At 35.8% G+C, this 24267-nt stretch overlaps 1 long non-coding RNA gene across 1 annotated transcript; it reads left to right on the top strand.

The window, feature by feature from the left end:
• Positions 1-1375: 1375 nt before the first annotated feature.
• On the top strand, positions 1376-23334 carry LOC116226543 (uncharacterized). Its single transcript, XR_004166351.2, has 3 exons — positions 1376-1431; positions 22042-22160; positions 22984-23334. It is a non-coding gene; the product is annotated as an uncharacterized LOC116226543 (long non-coding RNA).
• The last annotated feature ends 933 nt before the right edge of the window (positions 23335-24267 follow it).

The raw sequence follows: 24267 nt of genomic DNA, 5'->3' as shown, positions 1-24267 counted from the left end.
GTGTAATAGTTTACATTTTTATCTTCCAGATCTCTCGTGATGTTTTAAATTCATGTCATTGACTAGGAGGTTTTGTAAATGAACAGTCAATATTTAATTGTTATCTTCCTTTATTAATGGCAACTACTACAGTAAAGAAAAGACATCTTGGGGTATTCTAATCTGAGTAGTAAAATCTACAAAGTGTTTCAGATACAACTGTTTTAAATACTACACAAAATCTCATTTCTTTCAAACTAGAAGAAAATCTACTGTTTCCATCTTATCTATTGGAATGGTACCTCACAAGAGTTAACAAGTCTTCAAAGAATTTTCACCTAATACTATGAGGTGAAGTGGCTGTGTGTTTCAGGGGAAAAAAAACAAACAAAAAAACACAACAACAACAACAAAAACCCAAAAAAATGCAAAGGCAGGAAGAGTGAGGGAATAATTTAACCATGGAGAGGAGGCAGCTGAACATGTTAACATGGTCAAATAAAACAAAACAAAAAGGCTATTTAAACTCCTTGCAGGATTTAACAAATAGGAGCAAAATCATGCTTATTTCATATTAAATTTGGAGTATATTTAAGACAGCATCTCCAGCCAGTCAGAGTGGTGTGATTCTCCCACTATATTTGGTGCAGTTTCATATTGAATTTTGCAGTGAGGGTGTTGATATACTCGAAAGCATCCAGAGCAAGGCAACAAAGCTGGTAGTAATGCAGGAAGTTATGCTCTGTGAGGAGAGGCTGTGTACACTTGGAGAAGAGGGGCTGAGAGGTGACATCACTCAACTCTGCGGCTCTCTGAAGAGGGGAAACAGAGGGGCATGCTCAGATCTGCTCCCTGGCAACGTGTGGCAGGTTGCAGGAGAATGACATATAGTTCTTCCAGGGGAGGTCCAGACTGGATATTAAGAAAATGTTTTTACCACTAGGGTGGTCAAACACTGGAACAGGCTTTCTAGATATACGGTTGATGCCCCATGCCTGTCAATATTCAGAAGGCATTTGGACAATGCCCTCATTTCATCAGTTTGAAAGCCAGTTTTGATATAAAACAAAGTAAGATCAAGAACCTGCACAGGAGATCCTGTTCTTAGGAATAAAATAGCAAGATGGATGTTGTCAGATACCCATGGATGTGATCAACAAACTAACTTCTATGTCTCCACTAACTAGCAAAAAGGGGAAAAAAAGCTTCCTCAGATGTTATAGGGGAACTGCTAGGTCACAGCTTAAACTGGTAACTGAGCACCTGGTGAAGGGGTGTGGCTAGCCATGAGAGTACAGACTGTTTGCACCAGTGTTCCCTATGTGATTAGAGGGGGTGGAGCCACCCTAGGCTCATGTAAGGGCTGGCCACTGATTAGGGAGCTTCTCTTGGACCTGGGCTGCTTCCTGTGAAGCTGTGCTGCATAACCAGAGATTCTCTTCAGCAGTTTGGGTGAGTGTGACTCTTTTGTGTATATATGTTTTTTGGCATACTTGTAAATACTTTGCCTGGTATCCCTAAGAACCTGTCAGAAACAATTTTGCTTTCTTGTGAGCAGAACTGTTGTTGTAGGTTTTTGGAATTTGCGCATTCTGGATTATAGCCTGATTGTAAACCTTCTCTTACTAAATGACCCAGAAGAAGAATGATTTCAACTGGGGTCCTCAGTAACAAGAAGCCTTTAAACAAATTAGATAGGAAGTAGTTAATGTAGTAATTCTTAGGCTAGTATGAGCAGGACAAAATATGAAAATGATGTTCTATATTACACCTGGGAAGAATGGTCCCACCTGGAACATCTGTTTAGTAAGTATCAGGACAGATTTGAGGCCAACCCCTATGGTTTTGGAGTACAGGGTAAAGAGGCTCTGAGGCCTGTTCTCCATCTGAAAAAAGAGATATTGGTAGCACATGAAGAGATATGAACTGCTTTGAAGTGGTTGATGCTGAAGCACAGTTGCTTTTGGCACCCATATTTCTTGTGCTGGGCTGGACATTCAAAGGAAGACTCCTTTCACATCATGTTATCCTGATCATGTTATATGTTATCCTGATCATGCAGTGGGCTCAAATAGGAAACCCCAGTCATTCAGGAATCTTGGAAGTGATCATGGACTGGCCCAAGAGTAAATCTTTTGGAATATCACCGGAGGAAGAGGTGGCATGTGCTGATGAGACCCTGTTGTGCAATTAACTAGCAGAAAATCAGTAGCAATATGCTTTGTTCACTGATGTTATACTGTGGGAAAATATCGGATGGATATGTTTCCATGTGGAGTTTTCTACAATGAGTTGTAGAAGCTGTTGAAGGAAAAGGTGAATGATTCAATATGCAGAAGTGAAGGTTCAGTACTTTGGGGCGGTAAATGAGTATGTTGCTGACAATGATTCTGAATCAATGAGTGTGAAGTGCTGGAACAAGCCGCTGCAGAAACAGTATGGCTGAACCTGAGACATGGTGAAGTAGGAGTTTAGCATGCTCTGTAGTAGTAGAGCAGCGAATGAGGCAATGTAGCATCTGATTTTTTTTCCTTGGCAATATATGCCCATTGACCTTACTTAAAATTTTGGGATTTGTGATATGGTTGGTGTTTTTTTTTTTTTTTTTTTGAGTATGGAAGAAGGAAAATAACTGTTACAGCATTATTTATTTATTTATTTATTTATTCCTGCTTGCTCCTATACTTCTCTTCTTGCACTTTACTTTCATTTCTCAGATTCTTCATTTCTTGTTGTTCTGTTGTGAAATTCAAATTGTTCTTCTGAATGTTGGATTGTGCTAAAAGTGTGTAAAATTGTGTGTAAAAGACAGTTTTTCCCACCTTCTTTCTCATTGGGAATAAGAGCTGGGACATGAACAAAACTTAAAGGAGGAGCTGTTTATGGACAAAGATGAAATAACATAAAATATAGTTTGAAGATCAGAAAAGATGTTTGAAAAATCTGCATAAAACAGTTCAGAAGGTGAAAGTTTGTTCTCTAATTAGCTTTATTATTAGATCAGATTGCCAGGATCCAACCTGGCTTTGAACACCTCTAGGGATGGGACACCCACAACTTCTCTGGCCAGCCTGTCATAGCTTCACCACACTCCCAGTGAAAAATTTCCACCTGACATCATCTGCCTCATATCTATGAGACTGTTCTCTTCTTGTGGCACCTGGGATGCCTATGGAGGTTGCTAAAATTCCATGTTAGGTCACCAAGAATGAAGACTATGTGATTTCAAGCCTAATTCTCGTAGACCATTTATAAATAGCCAGAGATCACTTTTGATCCCAGAAATTGTATTTAAATATCAGGCCTATCACTTTTTTCTGACCTCTCAAATAGACCTTCTTTTGGTTCTCTAAATGCATTCAGAAAAGCCGTGTTTCCCCTTGTATCAATCTTTGGCATGGGAACTGCTTGGGTGTTTCCAACAACTAAACCAGTGATTGTCATGGAGTTAACTAGATCAATCTATGCCTGTGACAGGGGGCAGTAAGCCCCTGCCCTCCCCCCCCACCCTCCCTGGCCCCACAAAATGGGAAGGAAGGAAGGGAGGAAAAAAGAACAGCAGCAACAATCTATGGAGGAAAACTTATTTTACTATGATATCGCAATGCAAGATAACACAGTATAATACAATTGAATTGAAATTGAGACTAATAAATAAGATAGGAGAGAGAGAGTTCCTGAGACCGAGTCAAACCTGAAAAGCTTGGAACAGCTAGGAAAGCACCCTCCAGCACCCACTGCCAGGCAGTAAGAGACCGCCCCACCCAGAAAGGTCAGATCCCATGACTTCCCTAATGTATAGGGATAGGTACCTGGAATTGGAGCATTAACACTTTAATTCCAGTGCATGATGTTTTGATGTGGAATACTGAAAACAAAACAAAAAAAAACACATAAAACCATGACAGTGATTAATTAAAAAAAAAAAAAAAAAAGTAAGCTACAGGAAGTAGTAAGCACACTTTCAGCTATGTAGGCTTTACAGGAGTAAAGATGACACACTAAATAGGAAATCTTTGCCTTTATTGTGGTATCTCCAAAGCAGCTGGTAGTACATAAGGATAAGTTTGTCCATTATCTGTAGGTGTTATTGAGAATTTTTTTTTCCATAAGGGAAGATTGCGAGATCAGCGTTATATCGTGGTTATGATAAAAAAAATAAACTTTTCACTGGCAAACTTCACACCCAGCAATTTTGATTAATGGAACAATAATGAAATAAAATATTATAAATGATTGGCTGCCTTAATTTTTGAAATGCCATAAAACTTTATTCTTACCTTATTATCAGTTCTGCTAGTGGAAGAAAAGCTTCAAGATGAGTTTGTGTTGGGCAAAAAGGGAGGTGTCTGATATGAAAATAGAATGAGAAAGCAGTTCCTTGATGCATTGACCATCAAAAATTGTCCACCTACATCTTCCTTTCCTTTTGAGCCTGTAGTGACTGTAATTCTTAATCATCAATCAGAAAACATGTGTCAAATTTAAAGTGCAATAGTTGGTGCTGTCCTACAGAGAACAAAATGGCTTTTCTTACTCAGAGTAAAGCATAGAAATTTGAGCACTGTGTTTGCGTGGAAGAAAATGTGTGATTAGTAAGCTGTACTCACATCTTGTCTGCATGACAGCTATAGAAATACTGCAAGAGAAAAAAAATATATATCTAACAGTAATTTTGGGAGGTATGTATAGTTTATAGAGTACTCTTTTACAGAAGGTAAAATTTACATGAAAGGTAAATAGAGGTGCAGGAAGTAAAACTTTCAACCATTATAAAAGGAAGTGAATAAGCAGCTGTAATTCATGAATCTTGTGAAAGTTTGTAAGCATTTGCATTAGTACAATTGGAACTACACCTTCTGGGCTTAGGACTGTGAAGACCTAGAAGCTGATATAGAAGAAAACTAAGTTAGCAAAACAATAAAGGTTTTTTGATAATTGAAAGAATATGTAACAATCTCAGAACAGAGCTGCAGAAGAGAGCTGGACTCAGTTTCAGGTGCTAAAAAAATTAAAATTAATGAAGACATTTTAAATTAAGAGCTTGTGCTAATATAGAGTAGATCATCCAGCTTCTTTGTATTTATTATTAAGAAGTCAGGAGCAACTATAATCACTTTAATCACAAGCAGCACATGTTAGCATAAACTAATTTATTAGTGAATCTTCATCTGATTAACTTGTATCACCCTTGTCCAATCTATTATGCTGTATATAAATTGTGTTCTAGGATCATAACCAGCAGCTGAGTGCTCACCATTAATAGCAGTAAGTGCCCAACAGACAATACGTGCTAAAATGAGGCTTTATCCTTCTGTCTTATTCTTGAATTTGGACACTTCTTTGAGTATGTTTAGTACAACTACTGGAAGTAAAACAAAATGGAATACATCCTCTTCTTTTACAGGTTAATCAGTCATATCTGTACACAGTTCAAGAATTCTGCCGGCTTGGCTTATGTAGTGATTAAACATAAATACCTTAATATCTTGGAAATGTACTTTGCCTTTCAGAAACAATGTCTCCCATAAATCTGTTCATTCTTTTTTTCTTTCACTCTCAGTTTGGAGATTTACACTAAAATATATCATATAGTAGCAATTACATCTATTAATTACAATTATACTTTCCTAAGGAAAATCCTAACTTTTTAGAAGCTTCTGATAGAGACATCCTAACCTTTACATTCCTCTATATTTAAAAGCAAGTTTTTTAATATTTAAAAGCAAGTTATCAGTGGCTCTTTCCATATTCTGGAAACTAATTAGGAGTCTGTTATGAACAAATGGGAACTCCACTTATTTGTTCTATTTGGTGTGATACTTCAATGTCCTAATTTCTGGAGGAAAAACATCTTTTTTAGAATCTCATAAAAATGATAAAATGCCTTTTTATTTAAAAAGAAATCATTTACTCTTATAGTTCTTAAAATATGTTCTGCTTATGATTCTGCTCTAAAAACAATTTTTTTAATGTCTTGCTAAGAACTTACATAATTATTTCCTTATTTTATTTGCTTTTCCCTATTTGAGAGTTTTTCATTTTTCTTATCTTGTTCCTGTTGAAAGTTCAACTTCTGGTTTTCTCTATTGTACTGCTGCTGTATTTGATGGTTCCTTGTGAATTCTCAACTCTGTGTCTGTGAATACTTTTCTTACGCTTTTGAAGGTAAAAATGTAAGTTGTTTGAACATGGACTAGTAAAATGAAGAGATAGTCACACAAGGCTGCAAGCATTTCAATAACTTATGTCAGTGATAAATGCTGTATGTAATTGAAGAAAGTAGAAGTGTTATGGAAGACTTCTTACAAATAATATAGAATCAAATAAACAATGGCTTTAAACACCTATAAATGAGCAGAGGAGGATGGGAGATGGTGTCTGGTTAGGAAAAAAGAAGGAAATATTTTTCCAAATCAGTGCTGTGTAAGAGGATTTAATTTCCTTACTTAGACTGAAGTCTCTTAAGATGTCAGTGACTTCCACAAACATATGATGTGTACGAACAGCAAGTATACTCATCTAGACCCAAGCTGCAATTTGAGTTGATCCTAAGGAAATACATATTTCCGAGCAAATATCAGACGGATATTTGCAGATACCTTGTGGTTACTTTGGAAATCTGTTTGTGTTTTTTTTTATGTCCTTAAGCAGGTGCAAGATCTCTGTATGAGATTTCATGCTTCCTCCCTGTTCATTATCTATTAGCAAAGGTATATGTGGCTGACTGTGCTCAGCATTGCACCCTAGTAGTGTAAAGTTTGCATTAAGCTTTTGTCTCTTCAAACTAACTGAATGTCTAGTCACTAGAATGCAGTGGTTTTGGCTTCCAGACAGCAATTGTTTCCAGACAGGAGTTTGTCATTGCAATGTAGTTAGTTGATTCTACCCTGAAAGTAAATGTAAGACAGTTTAAACTTTGTTATGCTGGTTACGCGGTGAATATAGGGAGATAAGTGTGTAAGTATATGTGTGTGTGTGTGTATATTTGTATATATATTTTTATATATATTTCTATGGCAGGAGTGCTTTAATTGCAAACATTACCAATCTTTAGTATCTTTCCCTTTCTGTGGTACTGTGTTTTACTGATGTACTTAATAACATTCCAAGGGGCCCACTTATGTATGATTATTTATGCATCTGAAATAGCTTATCACCTTCAAAGTCTTTTCTTCATCATAAGTAATATAATTTCATGGGACAGGTAAAATTGTTTAAGACGATTACAATTTGAAATTGGCACTTAACAATAGAACACATTATGTCCAGTAGTCTCAGGTCTTTAGCATTTCTTAAGACATAGTAAATGTTTTCACTGTATCCAAATACTTTGTTGCATGCTGAATATTTAAATGAAACCAGGAAATGATCTCACTTAAATTTGTTCTGAACAGAAGTAACTCCAGATTGCAATAATTTGTTTATCCTAGGATGGAAAGTTTAAGATTAATTTCTTGGCTTCTTTCCATCAATAAGATTAGATCATCAAAAGGTATGTTAGATGAATATAGAAATAAAACTAAAAATAATGTTATTCCTGAGCAGAATCACTAAACATTTTATTAATTTTTTCTAATTAAAATAATTATAGGGGAAAAGAGTAGCAACTTTCGTACTGAACACAATTTGAAGTAGATTGAATTAATTGAGATATCTACCTTTATTATCAGATTTTTTTTATGCTCTGCTTCAGACCTAAACAAAGTTACAGCATGTGTTTGACTTCTCTCATTGTAAATAAATTTTTTTAATGCCCAGTCTGAGCCTCCCCTGGAACTTCTTTATGCTGTTCCCACATGTCATATCATTGGTAACCAGGAAGATAAGACTGGCACTTCCCTCTCCACTTCCCCTTCTCAGGAAATTGTAGAGAGAAATGAGGTCACCTCTTACCCTTTTTCTCTAGATTAAGCAAGTTTAGAAGTTAGTGTTACTTGCTGGTTTATTAATGCATTTTGAACTTGTTCACAGTGCATTTTTAAAAAAACTTTTACCTATCTACACATCTGGGGGGTTGGATTCAATGGTGTCATGAGGTCCCTTCCAGCCCTTCTAATTCTGTAATTCCTGTGATAAGCATCCTTGAAAACAATTTAAGAGTTTTACAATAAATGATGCTGCAGATTACGTAAAGTCTGAGAAGCAAAATTTCCTGTGTATGTATGAAATAAATATTAAAAATGGTTGTTTGTTTTTTTATTGACTTCGAATAAGAGCAAATGAATATTTTTATGCTTATTTATCTACAAAAGAACTCTCACCTAATCCACTTACGATGCCATGTTTGTATTAGAATGAAATGGAAAAAGATAAATCTTTATAAGATCTTCCCTAAGAATTTCAACTTAGTTAATTATACATGGAGGAATAACTTAAAATCACATTTTTATCTCTGCTCAGAGTCTTTCATTACACATATTTCTGTCCATTCCCATTTGAAATCTGAATACAACTATTTTTTTTTCAAAACCTTATCTGTAAAGTGATTCAGTGTCATTCCTAATCTCTTGTTCTAGGTGACAGAACTGTATTTGGAAAATGGAGTTTTGTGTGTAATACAGATCACCAATTTCACAGATTACTGGGTTAGCTAAAGGAGCTATTAATACTTAACCAAATTAGATGGCTCCTATTTTAAAAAAATGCATAAAATTTGCGTATGAATAAAAACAAATGTAGAATTTATATAAAAGACTAGGAGGAAGCAGCCGTCTATTAAATGGAGATTAAATGAAATACATAGGCAAAAAATTGACATTCGTGCAATACTGTGCCTAAGGATTTTTTTATAATGTTTCTAAAACAATAAGCCATTGCATGCAATTTCTAACTGGAGTGTTAAGGGAAATTACATTTCAGTATTTCAAGATGGAAATTTACCATGTGATGAACTAAGACTTCTTTTTGGGTTACTGCCACCTTTGAAAACTTTGCAAAAAAGATTTTCACTGACTTGTGGGCTCTTATTTCAATTTTAGCTTTGTCCTGTGATTCAGCATCAGATACATGGGAGTGTGTGGTGTTTTTTTTCCCCAGGAACTGAAAAGTCTGTAAAAATGATAAGTGTTTTTTTGGTTTGCTTGGTTTTGCTTTTTTTTTTTTCACTTGGACCTGCGATGTTAGTACTGATGGAATTTTGAAGTGGGTTTTAATTCATCTTATTCAAATTAAATTGCCATCAAAGATTTAAGTTGGCAAGTCATATGTTTATGATATCTCATAAAATTAATACCTCATTTATGAGCTGAAAGATTATTAAGTGTTTATTTCTCCTAATTTTTCCCAAGTGAATAATTTGAGGGTCAGAGAGATGACAGCAGCATCCATAAGAAATGGTTGCAAAAATGCTATGCTTGACTTCTGTTTTGCTTTTAGTTTGCCTTACATGCTTGGGAGACGAGACAGTAAAGCTGCTGGCTGGCAGAAGAGGGTACAATGTGGCTACTTAATTTTTAGACTTGATCTTTGCATCTAGGGTTAGAGCAACATCTCAATTTGTGTGAAGATTCAGTGCTCAGTTGTTTCATCTCCTTAGCTAGCAGATAACTCGGTTTTACTTTCTGTTAGTTACCAAAGAACACCACTGGCTCCCAGAGACATCTGCAAGTGGTACATGTTCATTTCTAGAGGAAATGTGATCTGGCTCTAGGAGAGAATTCACTGAGAATATAAATGAGGTTTTCACATAATGGGTTGATTTTTCACATTAAAAACAAACCAGTTAAGAGAGGCATGGAAAGCACACATACTGGAACTAGCACTGACAGTCTGTATTGTTATGTCTATTTTGAAATATTTTATGCAAAATGCCTGTTTTATAGGTTTATAGGACTAGCAATTTGAGATTCAGCTGATAAGATTTAAAACCTATTTTTTTTCTGAAATGAGTAGGATGTTAAATACCCTTTCATTGTTACTTTGAGTTCACACTTTTTTCCCAGTGATACCATACAGAAGTATGTATTCTTACTTTACAATGAACAGTGCTCCTTGAGCATCTTCCTAGTAAATTATTCTGTAAAATGTTACAGCTAATGCATTAAGTTTTTGACTATTGATTGTGGGCAATATTACAATGTTCCTTTGGATTTTTTTAATAACACTTAAATTTTTATGTAAATTGGCTTTCCACAGAACGTCTTTTGGCAATTTATTTGTCAGTGAGGGTGAATTCCATCTTTTGAGGAAGAGCTCATGTTTCAACTTTCCTTTGAAATAATCCTTATGTATGTATGTAAGTGCACACACATACTTCTTGGTCTCTTGGGGAATATTAAGTAAAATAGACCAAGAACAATTTGTAGATATCCCATGGGAATGAAATGAGGACTATAACTTGTAGTATCAAGAAAAACTCCAGGATGAATTCATTTTTGATCCTCTGTTTCTTCTGATTTCTTGTATTTCTTATTTGTTCTATTCTTTTGCTGTTGTCCTATTCCATTACAGTCTTCAGGAAAAAAAAAAAGAAAAAAAAAAAAATCCACTGAAAACATCTTGCAGCCAATTTATTCTTGTTTGGAGCAGATATTGAACACCAAAAACTTTCACTTGTTGGGGTTATGATCTGGAGTTACTTGTGACTGTGAAAGGACTTCTTTCAGATATTCAATAGGAGCCAAACTGTGTTCATATTGGCAGTGAAACAAACATGTTCGGCACAGAAATGTTTTCTCACTCTTCCTTGGAGAAGGTTAGGATATGCCAATTATATAAGGCAGCTGTAGTTGGCTCTATTCTGAAAGACAGGCTTGTCTATATGGAACCCAATCCTAACAGTATCTGTCTAGAGAGAAGATATGAAGATGAAGACCAGGGGAGTATTTGTTGTATATGGGCTGTGTTGCATTTCTGCCTTGATGCAAGAAATTTACTAGGTAATGAGAAGCAAAAAATCTTGGATTAGTTTAGAATTGAAGCAGTATTCTGCACACGTTTGGTATTTATATAAGTATAATGTTTCCAAGTTTGACAATTCAAATGAAAACAACCTCTAAATGTTTTAGCTATCAAAAATAGTCAGAATAACTTTGATCACAAAGAAATGAGTTGAGGTAGCATTTTTGACTCATGCTGAAGGCTACTCCTTCATCAGTCCAGCCGTGGATGAGTTATCTTTCAAGTTAGGCTAAATAATCACCAGTTCTGGAATAAGTGACTCCAACTTACTGGTTTCTTCCTAACTATTTTGTAGATCTAATGATCTAGTTAGTCTTGATTTGAGTTTTTTAGTGGGGAACATCTGAAAAACTAGTCCCATTTCCTTTTAAGTATAGGTTTCATATATTAAAATGCTAAGCAAATTGTTAGCTTGATTTCTGGAGAAGAGGAAGAAGGGAGAATAATAGTGTAGCATATAACAGAGTAAATAGCTTTTTTTTTTTTTTTTTTTTTTTTTGGTAATGGAATGCTATGTAATAGTCTTTGTTTATACAAAGTTACTGCAACTAGTCTGGGGTAAATATTGCATTATTGCATTTTATTTTCTCTTTGTAGACCAAAAGCAAGCTGTGGAAAGAATAAAATTGTATTGCTTTACCTAGAGAAATACCTAAAGCAGTGAATTAAAGAGATGCAAGGAATACAGGCCTCGTTTTTACTGTATTTAATGATAGCTTATCTCAAAAAGCAAAAGAATCACCTGTTATCTTCTAAGATTTATACTTGGAGCAAGCAGATCTTGCCTCTCTAAAGAGAGGAAGTATTGTAGTCAAAAGGATGTAAAACTGTTCAGTCTGTATGCATTTCATCAGCCTTTCATATCTAGAAGTTCATTTTTCTGACATGAAGGTCACTGATTGTGAGAGATGAAGAGAACCACAGGTGACAAAGAGTTAAGAGAGATTGAAACACCTGAAGGTTTTGATGAAAATGAAGTTACTAGCTGAGGTTTTCTTAAGTCATTTTCTTTGTTTCTCTTTTCATCTTGTAGTTCTCATAGATGAGAACAACACTAGAGATAAAGAGAATGGAGTGAAAAACTGCCAAGAGAAGAAAACTGGGTCTGATGTTCTGCACCAGCAACATGCGATTCCATGTACTGGCCTCAGTAGGAAGAAAAAAAGGGCATCAGATGAGTTGTCATCCTAAAAGTGAAGGAGATGGATTTCTGTGAAATTCTAAGAGCTTTCTTTTAACAGTGGGGGCTTAAGCATTTGAGGGATTGGTGGAACCAGCTACTTTAATTCCATGACATACATATAGTAAAGCCTTTTGTCTCAAGTAATCTTAGTTAAACAGGTGTTGCAGGAGTTCTAGAAGTCCATGATTTCACTTTTTGTTTACTTTCTGGTAATTGAAATGGTTTTGTTTTACCTTGATTGACTGATAAGGGGTTCTGGGCCGACCATTACAACATGTATTGGTGATATTTGGAAGAGTTTTCTTTCTGTGAGGTATGTTTCTGGAATGAAAAATGCATTAGTAACTGTGGCCAAGACTCTGTGTGATTTGTTTATTTGTTGGCTTACAGTATATCTGAAAGATACAGCAATGTGGTGCATCAACATCTGGGTGCATACTTCTTTCCTATCAGTCTAGTGATCTCCCTATTATTAAGCACGTGTATGTTCAGCTACATCACATCACCTCACTTCATAAGGATGATCGGGGTGCAGCTTTTTCTGTAGTTGTGCTAGTGTATTAAAATGAAATGGTAACTTGAAAGGCAAGCAGTGGCAAGTAGATACATGGAAACAGTAATCCAAACCCTGCTAAACTGTAGCCAGAACAGCACTGAATGATTGCTTCAGCCTTCAGTGACTTACTTTTTTTTTTTTTTCCACCTTTAGTTAGTATTAAATGTTGTTGAAAGGATTTGAGATAATGTTAATTTACCCTATTTTTGTCTGAAGTCTTCTAACATGTCAGAAGCTTGTCCTACTTCAAATGAGAGAAACTCTTTTCACCTGGAAGCTTGCTATGCTTATGAAGAAACAATGTATCTAAGCAAAAAATTAGTTTGGCAAAGACGTCCCCCCTCCCCCCCTTTTTTTTTTTTTTAGCCTTATTCACCTAATACACAGTAATTGCACAGTTCTGTATAGTCCTGCTGATATCAGTGGGAAGTCATGAATCACCTCATCTTGTTTCTTCAGATGTATTTGCATTTCATTTTCTAATCAGGGTTGCTAGCTTGAAATTTGAGCCGGAGAAAAGGACATGTTTTGATGCTGAAAGTAATTTTGGTCTCAAATTCAAACAAAATCTGAGAAAGTACATGAGAACACATCTGTGGGCTAATCAGCATCAGGTTCACCAGACTGGCCTTGCCCTTGTTCCTTGATTACAAGTTGTTAGTATAATGAATAGTGTAGAATCTTTTAAGACCTGTGTGTATCTCAATGTCTGTAATACATGGGATTTGAAACCAGTGACAGTGGCCTAGCCTAGGTGTAGATTTCTGTGTGATGCTTTGGAGATCTTTCTCGTAGTAGTTGGAATGTAAAATAGCAAATTACTTATTTTTTTAGGGAACCATAACTCTGACTGTAATTCTGTGTGCACTAGAATTTGTATGCCTCCTATGGGTTCCCTTTTAAGGAGATGTTCATTTTTTTTTTTTTTTCCTTTAAGACTGCAAAATAGTTTTCATTACTTTCTAGAAAGTGAGATCATCAGCAGAAGTTCATATCAGTGAATTTATAAAACTTTTCAAGACTAACTTTGCTATGTTCTGGTAAAAGTGCTACTAAGCTTATGCATTTTGAGTTTTCCTTTGCTTTTTCCAACCTCTCAGTTTTATACATCTGATTGTTAGACATTGTAAATGAATAGGAAGTCTAAAACTTGTGCAGCTGTGGTGTTTAACTGTATCAAGTGGTAGACTGCCTTTTTAAATACAATTAAAGCAGAAGAATCCTAATTGGGATGTATGGCATATAAGCTAACAATGTATTTTACTATTTCATTTACTACTTCAAAATTAAAGAATTTTCTAAACTAATTTCTGGGAGATTTTAACTTGTTTTTGTTCTGTTATATGCTTTACTTTCCATCTCTGAAAAGGAGGTGCATTTCAGTACTAGTATGAAAAGGGGAGTTAGAGTGAACTGATCTAAAAGTGGAAGAAAAGTTTCAGAAGTTTAATGTGGAAATGTATGATACTACTTTAATTATTTTTTATCACATCTTACTGAATGTCAAAATCACTGGTTTTTGACTTCTGACTTTGAATTCATGTGATGTTGATTTTCTACCATTTTTAAAGACTGTGCACAACCTTCTAAGAAATGTAGTTATGTTTCTGTAGCACATGAGATTATTGTGCATAATTACTTCCTATTGAGGAATGGCTTGAAGACCCAGCATTGAAAATAACTTTATCACTGGAAGATGTATGAGCCTAGTTGTGAGATATAGGGGCTGTGCTCCCCTGTATCAGAGCCTTTCTCCGTGCTTTAAGTGAAATTCCCTCTTCTTGCTTCTCAGAGGCATTTCTAATCTGAGGACTAGTCTGCAGCCCAGAAGGCCAACTATATCCAGGGTTGCATCAAGAAAAGTGTGACCAGCCCCTCTGCTCTACACTCATGAGACCAACCCCCCCGGAGGATTGTGTCCAGTTCTGGAGCAGGATTGTGTCCAGTTCTGGAGCCCTCAGCACAAGAAGGACATGGAGTTGTTGGAGCAGGTCCAGAGGAGAGCTGTGAAGGTGATCACAGGGGAGGTGCTCTTGCCCTCTGAGGACAGGCTGAGAGAGCTGGGGCTCTTCAGCCTGCAGAAGAGAAGGCTCCGGAGGGATCTGATGGTGGCCTTCCAGTACTTGAATGGGGCCTGTAGGAAAGCTGAGGAAGGATTTCTTATAAGGGCATGTAGTGATGGGACAAGGGGAAATAGTTTTAAAAGTGGAAGAGGGTAGGTTTGAACTAGATACCAGGAAGAAATTCTTTACTGTGAGGGTTGTGAGACATTGGAACAGGTTGCCCAGCAAGTCTGTAAATGGCCCCTCCCTGGAACCATTGAAAGCCAGGATAGGGCTTTGAGCAACCTGGTCTAGAGAAAGAGGTCTGTGCCTATCCCTGGGGGGTTGGAACTAGGTGATCTTAAAGGTCCCTTCGGACTCGAACTATTCTGTGATTCTATGATTATTCTCAGATCAGAAAATGCCTGAAACTAGTTACTGGTTTATTCTTTAGTGAAAGATTATGTACAGAGATGAAAGATTTGAGATTTTATTGATGTGGAAAGGTAGATCCATACAAAGTATAATCTATCTTAATATGGATTTTGTAACTAAGGGAAATGGGAAAGGAATAGAAAATATATCCAAGGACATTTTTACTTTAGCAGTTTTGGCAGCTTATTATTGTTGCTCATCCATAGAATAGCATTGGTTTGAGTTCAGATATGAAAAGTGTACACAGACTGCCATGTAGTTATCTCTAGATCTGTGTCTGTGACAGGGGAACAGCAGACCAACAACCCCACTGACCCAAAAGGGGGAAGGGTAGGGAAATGAGCCTGAAAACAGAACAGCGGTGCTGATCTGAGGAGGAAAGTTAATTCACTAAATATGATATCAGAATGCAAGATAACACGATATAATACAATATAATTGGAATTGAGATTAATAAATAAAGTAAAATGAGAGAGTGTCCAAAACCAAAGGCCTTCCTCTGGATTGAAGGCAAAACATCTGGGAGCATACCCACATGCTGCTAGAAAGCAAATGAGTTCTGTGTCTTGCCAGCTTTATCTTCCCCTCTGAATGCAAAGTCCTCTGGAGTATGTAGTTTTTCTTTTCTGAGAGCCAGGTATTTGGAAAATCAGCAGTTCATGGAAGTGAGGCATTAATTCTAACTCCCAATGCTTTACAGATATTATGATGTGAAATACCGATGACAAAAATCATAAACCATGACAACAGAACTATCAAGTGTCCATTCCAGATGCCTTTTCACAAAAACAGTTGTCATTTTCAGATACATAGACCCTAAATATATATGCATTTCCCAGTATTTCATGATTTGAAGATGTTCACACGCTGATGTCATCTTGCCAGAGAATTTATGCTCTACTCCCTCTTAAAAACAATTTGTGTTAATGGGTGTACGCAGTAAAAGTATGTACACATCTTTGATGCACATTCAAAATTTCACACTTCTGCAGTGAATGGAAGACTTTTTTTTTGTCTGGAAATACAACGATTTGTAACTTAGCTGTGGAGTACCTTAAAATTGCAAGCACCAATTTGGATGGATTTAATATTTTCACTTCTTTTTTCCTGCCTTAGCCTCCTTTAGTGCTGTTGTGACTTTCCTTAATAGGTATTAAAAGTGGGAAATTAAGTAAAGGAGCTAATTGTTTGGTTGTTTTTGTTTTGCTTGTTTTTTGGTTTTTTGGTTTTTTTTTGTTTTTTTTGGAAAGGAGTAATCTGAAGCTATGCTCTCTAACACTTTTTAAAGTTTAGTTGTTTGAATTACTGTACAGCTGAAATGCAATTAGACTTCATTGTGTTATATGTTCAGTGCTTATAGTTTTAAAGTAAAATGCTTTAGAAGCACAGTTGTTGACAGATGGGCATTTCTAGTCAGTTGTTGTCCCGAATTCAGTTATTAGTACAAAAGCTTTAAAATGTTTATTATTTAATGTTGATGTCTGTGGGTTATTTTGTGTCAACACATGCAGCCACTTTTCATCAGCAGCCAAGTGTAAAGTGGAAATAAGAGATTTTTGACCTTGTCAAAAATAAATAGGTGGATATATTCCAACAACAACAACAAAAAAGCTTGCCATTTTTCCAATCACTGTTTATATAATGCACTACTGGTCTGTCTAAAAGTCAAATTCCTGAAGTTTGTAAGAAAATCTTTTCTAACTAGAGGAAGGTAGGGGGAAAAGAAGTATGTTAGGAGTTGTTATACACTTGCCTGTGTATTATTGACCAAGTACATTTTGCCAGCATTATATTTTCTTGTCCCATTATGTAATCTTATCCTTTTGATGACAAGTGATCTCTAACATAAGGATAATCCCATGGATAGTTTAAGGAAACAATAGATTTTCAGAATGATGGTAGGCTATCAGAGATTTTGAATAAGACATTTCGAAAAATAACTAAATAGATGAAAGAAACTAGCAGCATTTATTTCAATGATTTGTAAGGTTTTTTCCTTCTCTCTGCATATCTCTCTTTTATTTGAACTTTATCCTGAATACATTCTTATGCCTGTGGCTTTTGGTATGATAAGGTCCATACTGGAGTGAAAAAGATTGTTAATGAAAGTTGTAATCTCCAGAAAATCTCATCAGTATGTCTCATTTTCTAGTACTTTACTGTTAAAAATAAATAAAATATATGGAGTAACTATTCATACTGGAAAGGATAAGAGGAAATTTCTGTAATGAAATCTATTAGGTGAAAGAATTCTGAGGGTTCTGCTGCTAATCTATTTATTAGTTAAGAAGTAATCCCCCCTATTTCTAATCTAAAATGTATTGTAAACACTAGGAGACTCCCAGATTTATGGTTCTATTTTCGTGTAGATATGACATCACATTTCAAGTCATAAAATATAAAAAATGTTATTTTTTTCAGTTAGAAATTCAGCTATATTAAAAGTTCAAATACTTAATAGAAAGCTCTGGTGCTTTTTTTAATGTACACTTGCAGTTTTCTTAGTTTAGAGTGAATCCGGAATTAATTTAAAATAACAGAAATGACAGGAAAAAGATAGTGCTCTTTTTCATCTTTTATTGAAACATTTTGTGGACTCACAGCTGAAAATCTTATCTCTTATCTTAGCACAAAAGAAAAAAAAAACCTATAAAACACAAGAGTAGAGGTGATTGTGGAGAAAAAGGAGTCACACTTTGTGAAGGACATAATTCTCACTCTCCATCTTCTGTTCTTCACATTCTTAACCAGAGTCTAATCATTCTTCGCCTGTATTCATAGAATTATTGAATCATATGTCTCACTCCAATTTATAGGAGGGAGATGAGGTTCTTTTAATATCTGTATACCTGGCGTGAGATTAAGAAACAACAGTTCATATGTCAGTCCAACCAGTTTATTATAAATCCTAATCAGGGAGATGGGGAAGTGAAGGAGGGTGATAGAAAAGATAGGAAAGAAGCAAAAATTGCGTAAAGCGGGGATAGTCACCACCAGGATCCAGCAGCGGTCCCATTGCATGCCGTTTTGAAGGTCCGAGGCAAAAGCAGCAGGGGGGAAGAGCAGCAGCATGGCTGGCCTTGTGCAGCAACAGGTAGCAGGAGGAAACTGCAGAGCCAATCTAGGAGGAAGCAGCAGGACTCAGGTAGCGGGCCCAGGAGAGTCTGTCAGCATGCAGGAATTCCATAGTGAGGAATCTGATGGCAGACACCTTTGTTCTTCTTCAACATAGTGGTAGAGTGCAGAGCAAGTCTGGGAGGGAGAGAGGCAGGTTGTGAGGCTTCTTCATGGCAGAAACCTCTCGTTCTTCATGAGGAATTTGTTGCCAGAAAACCTCACGTTGTTCAAGATTGTAGGTCCCCATTTTATCCTTCTTCTCTTTCTGCCTAGGTGACATCCCTGGGTGCTTGAGCAAGAGTCATGTGAGTACCTCCTGAGATGGCCATCTTCCTTGAGATAAGCCCACACAAAAGATAGCTTCACGGCCATTAAACTGCAGCTTATCTCTCTCTCACTGACCCTGGCAGTGTCCATCTGTGTCCCTCAGACAAAGGATTTCACAATCCTTGCCCAGGACTTGTCCGTCAAAGTTCTCCAGACAAAGGATTTCTCAACCCCTGCCCAGGACTTGCCTGAACTTGTTCATCTGTGTCCTCAGCAAGCTTTGAGACAATGATGTAAAATAATAATCTCTTACATCATATAATCATAGAAAAGCTTGGGTAGGATGAGACCTCAGATCTTCCAGTTTCAGTCCTCCCTGTCAGAGGCAGAGCTGCCATCCACTATATCAGGTACTAGGTCAGGTTGCCTTGGGATATAATCAGCCATATTGTACACATCACTTAAACAGAATTCTTGACTTCTTTGTTTTAACCTTTGTCTTCACTGTATCTAGAACACAGAGGCTGCCTTTAGATGTTTCTCTGCCTGTGGATTTTCAAATATCCTTTGAGTGAAGCAGCCTCACGCTCTTGTGATACACTGTGATTACAGCATGTGCAGCTCTCAACTAAGGAAAAATAAGTCATCTAATTTGATTTTCTAAATAATACAATCTTTTTAACAAAGATTTTTCACTGTACATTTTAGAATGCTCCATCTTTTGAGAGTTGATAGAAAGAGGGAAGTTAAATCAATCAAGTTACTAGCTCTATAATTTCCTAAAGAAACAAGCACCACTGAGTACATTTTCACATTGCATTCTCAGTAGGGACTTTACATCTTGTTAATGCTTCTGTTTAACAGGTATGAAAAAAGAAATCTCTATTCTTTGCAGTACAGAACTGTTGCTCAGATCTTTTAGAACTCTAAACTCTATTGTGCACATGAAATGAAAGATTAAGGAGTGCTCACAATTCCCAGATGCAGCTGACCTGGCTTTAGGTGAGAAAACTTCTTAGCATAGTTAACATTTTGATTCTGGATGCATTTTCCTGTTTCAAACTAGAATACGCTTCATCTTCCTATAAGCATACAAATCATCACTCTTGAAGGAAAAAAAAATAATATTAGTGAGTCTTAAGACATTTTATCCTGTGCTGTATGTTTGTCTGTTTTTTAAGATTTGTTTAAGTATCGATACATCTGTGTATGTGTGTTCCATTTGCTTACTCTTTGGAGGCTTTGAACAGCATCTCTTGCCTTTTGGCCTTTCTCTTTAAGGCAACTACACACCAAAGTCATCAATCACAAAATGAAAAGACTAATGAGTAGAGTGACTGCAGAGTTTCAGGCCCAGAGCAGAAGAGATAAAGGCCTGGTAGTCCTTGAGTAACAGAACACTGATGAGCTCTTATTGTAGGCTTACTGTGGAGCAGAGCAGGTTTATGTTGCAGCAGTCTTTATTATTTCCCCAGCTTCAAACAGAATTTAGATAATCATGTACGGTCTATCTTGTTCTTGAGTAAAACTAGAATTCAAGTGACAGCACATATAAAAATAAAAACAGAAAATGGGAAAATAATTTTTAGAAATAGCCTAAAATTTCTTAGGCAATTTTATTTGTAATAAATGAACAAAATTTAAAAAAACAATCATCTAAAATAACTTTCAGGTCACCTTTAACAGAGACAATATCTCTTCAATATACAAGCTGAAACTATAGTAGTATACTTCCTCACAGAAATGTTCAACATGTGCCGAAACCCACACATGAAAGCAAACAATCTGTAATGCTGTTAGATTCTAAGAATGGGAGAGATAATAAAGGACCTGATTCCTTACTGTGCTATGACAACTTGATGCTTCTTAGATGACTGCTGGAGTAAGTCTGTAACTAACAATACAAGAATTTATGACTTCAAATAAATCCCATGTCACCAAATGATTCAGATAAGCTTTCAGTGATGCTGCCCATCTTTCTTTGAGTATCATGCCAGTAGTTCTCTATCACTGACAGAAACAGTATAGGTATCTTGTTTACTCCCAGCAGTCAGAGTTTTATTTTCAGGTTTGCTATATTGCAATCTGTTCCAGGTTTTCCTCCAACAGCGTACTTGTTTTTTTTTTTTTTTTCCTGGTGAAATGTCAGAAATTTCCTCACAAACTCTTTTATGTAAAGAAATAACTGTAGAGAACTACTTGCTTCTTTGTTTCATGTACATCTATGCAATTTTAACCTGTGCTTTAACTTCTGTTTTGTCCCCTGTAAAAAGAGTATTGAGTTCCATTGGCATTACCAGATGAAGGCAGGAATGAGCACGCAGCTTTTGGGGCAGTTACAAGTTACAAATCCTACCTACAGTCTGTAGTAATGTTAATAGACAGGAAAATGCAGGCCAGGGAAGGCTAGGAGAGAGCCGTATACCTTTATTCATTTATTTACTTAAAAACAAAAAAACTGCATAAACTCAAAACTTTCCTGAATTTTATATTCTTGTGTTATTAATAGTAGAACTTGTTCTATGTCAAGAAATACATTAAGCTCACATTTAGTAGAAACAAGTACCTATATGTATATTGAAAGCTGAAAAGGTGTAGTAGAGAGTTTAATTTTGCAATAGCTATCAAAAATTATCTCTCACTATTTAAATGCTGACTTAGCAGAACTAATCTAAACAGAAAAAAAAAAACCTAATCAGTCAAATAAATGAATAAATAAACGTGCTTCTTATCTGTTATGTGTATTAAAAGAAACAATGGTTTGGTACAGCAATCAAAGTTTGATTTGAGAATGAGTGTTTCAGTGATTCAGTCACTTCGTATGGTGAATATCATTAATCAGTCTGAACCTGAAGAAGAGATTAGTTAAGGAAAAAAATATTAAGAAAAGAAACATCTATGCTTATGGTGGCTATTGGTTGATGACAGGTCACTAGTTATTCTGCAAAGTCCTAAAAAAACCAACAGCAACTAAAGCATCTGGATGGCAGTAACAGTAATATGTGGAAATAGATGGGCCTTTTTATTATGGAAATTAAAAAAAATTTTGTCTTTGATTCATGGTTCAATGTTGTGGTATTTTAAATTAAAAAAAATTAAAAGAACATGAAGACAGTGTCTACAGAAGGAAGATAAGATTTCTCTTTCTGTAGAAGCAACTGTGGGTTATAAGGAAAAGATTTTCACAAGCTATGGAGAAGGACAACAAAAAGAGAGGAAGGCTGGAAATATGAAGGCTGAGAAATTTCTCAGATTGAATAAATGGCTTACTAAGAGTTAAAGAGACAGTTTTTATGCTCAAGGAAAATAACTTTTCTAGAGAGGACTAATAGTATTTGTTGTATCTGAGTCACTGATTCATCTGAAATCAATTTAGGAAGCAAAGGCCCACTAGCAAGGACTCAGTAAGCAAGGGCAGTGATAGTTATTCTCCCTGTGGTTCCATTCTTCCTGAACACGTTATCTGACATTTCTCTTTAGAAAGCTTATTCTCATTTTACATTGCCTTTAAGTAAAACTTTGTTCTTCTGAAATATAAAGGATATTTATTGTCTTTACAGGGTTTTTACATGAAGAGGATGGCATTTGCAGATAGTTCTTCTCCAAAGCTGTAGCTAATTTAGCTTCTATCATGAAGTAGTGTGGGGAGTGGTTTGTATAGCCAGAACTCATACTGCAGGTATGGCCAATGGTTTGATCATCTTTTTTTGGCGACAGAACTGCCAACAGTTCACATAAGAGTGAAGGTGGAAGGGCAAGGGGATATTGCCTCTAGCTGTGAATAACTTCAAAGATATGCTAATTATAATTTAAGCAAATTAGAACAAAGTTCTCTTTTAGAAAAAAAAAAAAGGAAACAATATTATCTGCACTTTTCCTGGATCAAGTCCTTATTGGTGTATGGCTGTATGGGAGGAAGAAGTAGTGAAATCTCTGATCCTTTAATATCTTGCTTGTCCAGTTTCTAGGGTTAAAAACATTATTTCTTATGTGAATATGGTAGGAGAGCTGTTATGAAGAAAACATAATTCATCTCTTTGTATTCCATGGGCAGCATTTAACAGTGATTTCACTCATCTTATGGTGTACTTTTTTCCCTTGTCAATTTCTTCATATTGTGCAGCTTATTTTGCATTTCCCATTGGCTGTTGTGTTTCCCATGTAACATATCAATTTTGTGTTTTGTGATGGAATTTGAAAAATGCGTTCTCTAACTATTTACCATTTTTTAAAAGGGTGAAGGGTGGCCAAAGAGAATTGTATGCTATTACATACTTGAATTTTTGCTTCTTTTCTTAGTGTAGATAAACACATTCCTTTCTAGAGATCTTGTGAAGAACAAGCATGTTCTGGTCAGCTTCTCAGGCAAATTATCAGCCTATTTTCTATAATCCACATATGGAGAGTACCTAGTTGTTGGTTCTTAGAACTTTTATGTCTCAGATACCCTCACATGGCAAGTACAGAGGAGTTTGTACCTTCAGTATTATTTCCACTTGCAGTTACTTCGCAGCAGAGCTGGCATTGAACTGAGTGAGGAATAAGTCACATCAACCAGAACCGTGACAAATGTTGGCATAATCCAGCGTGAATTGGAAATATGACATCAAATGGCATTTCCTGGCATGTTTGAAATATGCTGTGTTTTTCTTCAGTGCAACTACTTTCAGCTAGCAGGTTAACACTGAAGAACTGTGAAGCTGCTCTTAAGCCAAAGAATTTTCTTTCTTGAGAATGGATTAGGGAGATAGATATTTTGTTTGCAGTTTTCCCCAATGATTTTAGCAATGTTTCCATCCTATAATTACTGGATTTAGCCACAGGATATTTGAAAATAAATAAATAAAAATACAAACTCTGCAAGCAGTGGAGGATTTTTTGAAACCTGTTCAAGTTTGCCTTCAGTCCTTCAGCTCATTTTCTAATTTAGTCCATTCAGCAACTTAAGGAAGATTAGTATCTTCTAACTCTTTCACAAATAATTGAGACAATTCAGTTACTCTTGCAGACTTTTTGATTCCTTCTGTCTAGTAAAAGGAAGTTAAATCTACTACCCAGGCATTCCCAAGAGATGCATATGAAGATACACTAGGCAGTTAACATTTCATATCATAACATAATCAACTTTTTGATTCATAGTTATTTTTACTAGGGGTGGTTTTTTTGTATGTTTTTTGTTTTTAATCTTTCCTTGTGCAAACATGTGAGCTCTTAAAGAATTAGTAGTCATGATATAAATTAAACTCTGAATCACTAGTGAGTTCAGTACTGAATTCCTTAGGAAAGGAGATACTACATTAGCAGCTGATTTTAACTTTGATGTTAGCTGAGAATTTGACAGAGAAAATGATTAAAGATAATCTACACAGTCCTGAAATTAGGTATGCCAACTATTGTAGTAATTCCTCATGCACACAGCTTACTGAATTAAACCTGTATTCTTTAATTTCACAAGTTTTGAAAAGTCCTATTGTGCCAGTTAGAACAGAAAACAATGAAGAAAATATACAATATTTTCTTCTCACTTTGGCTATTTATTTGCTACCAATGTGACCAAGTTCTTTAATTATTTGTACTGGTTAGTTGCTGTATTTGGAAACTTCAGTTCTGGTTATTCTTGTAAATGCTTTTTCAGGTCCTTTAGAAACGCCTAGAAAAGTGCAGATAACAACATCAGTAGTTCATTTAAAAGAAGAAATAAGAAGAGCCAACATAATCCCCATAATTTTAATCAGGATAAACAGAATTCATGGCTGGGTAATTTCCATGTTGAAAAATTGGCTAGT

The sequence above is a fragment of the Phasianus colchicus genome, chromosome 3 (genome assembly GCF_987193195.1).
Source record: "Phasianus colchicus chromosome 3, bPhaCol1.hap1.1, whole genome shotgun sequence".
In the NCBI taxonomy this organism is placed as follows: domain Eukaryota; kingdom Metazoa; phylum Chordata; class Aves; order Galliformes; family Phasianidae; genus Phasianus; species Phasianus colchicus.
This window is presented reverse-complemented; position numbering and strand designations above follow the sequence as displayed.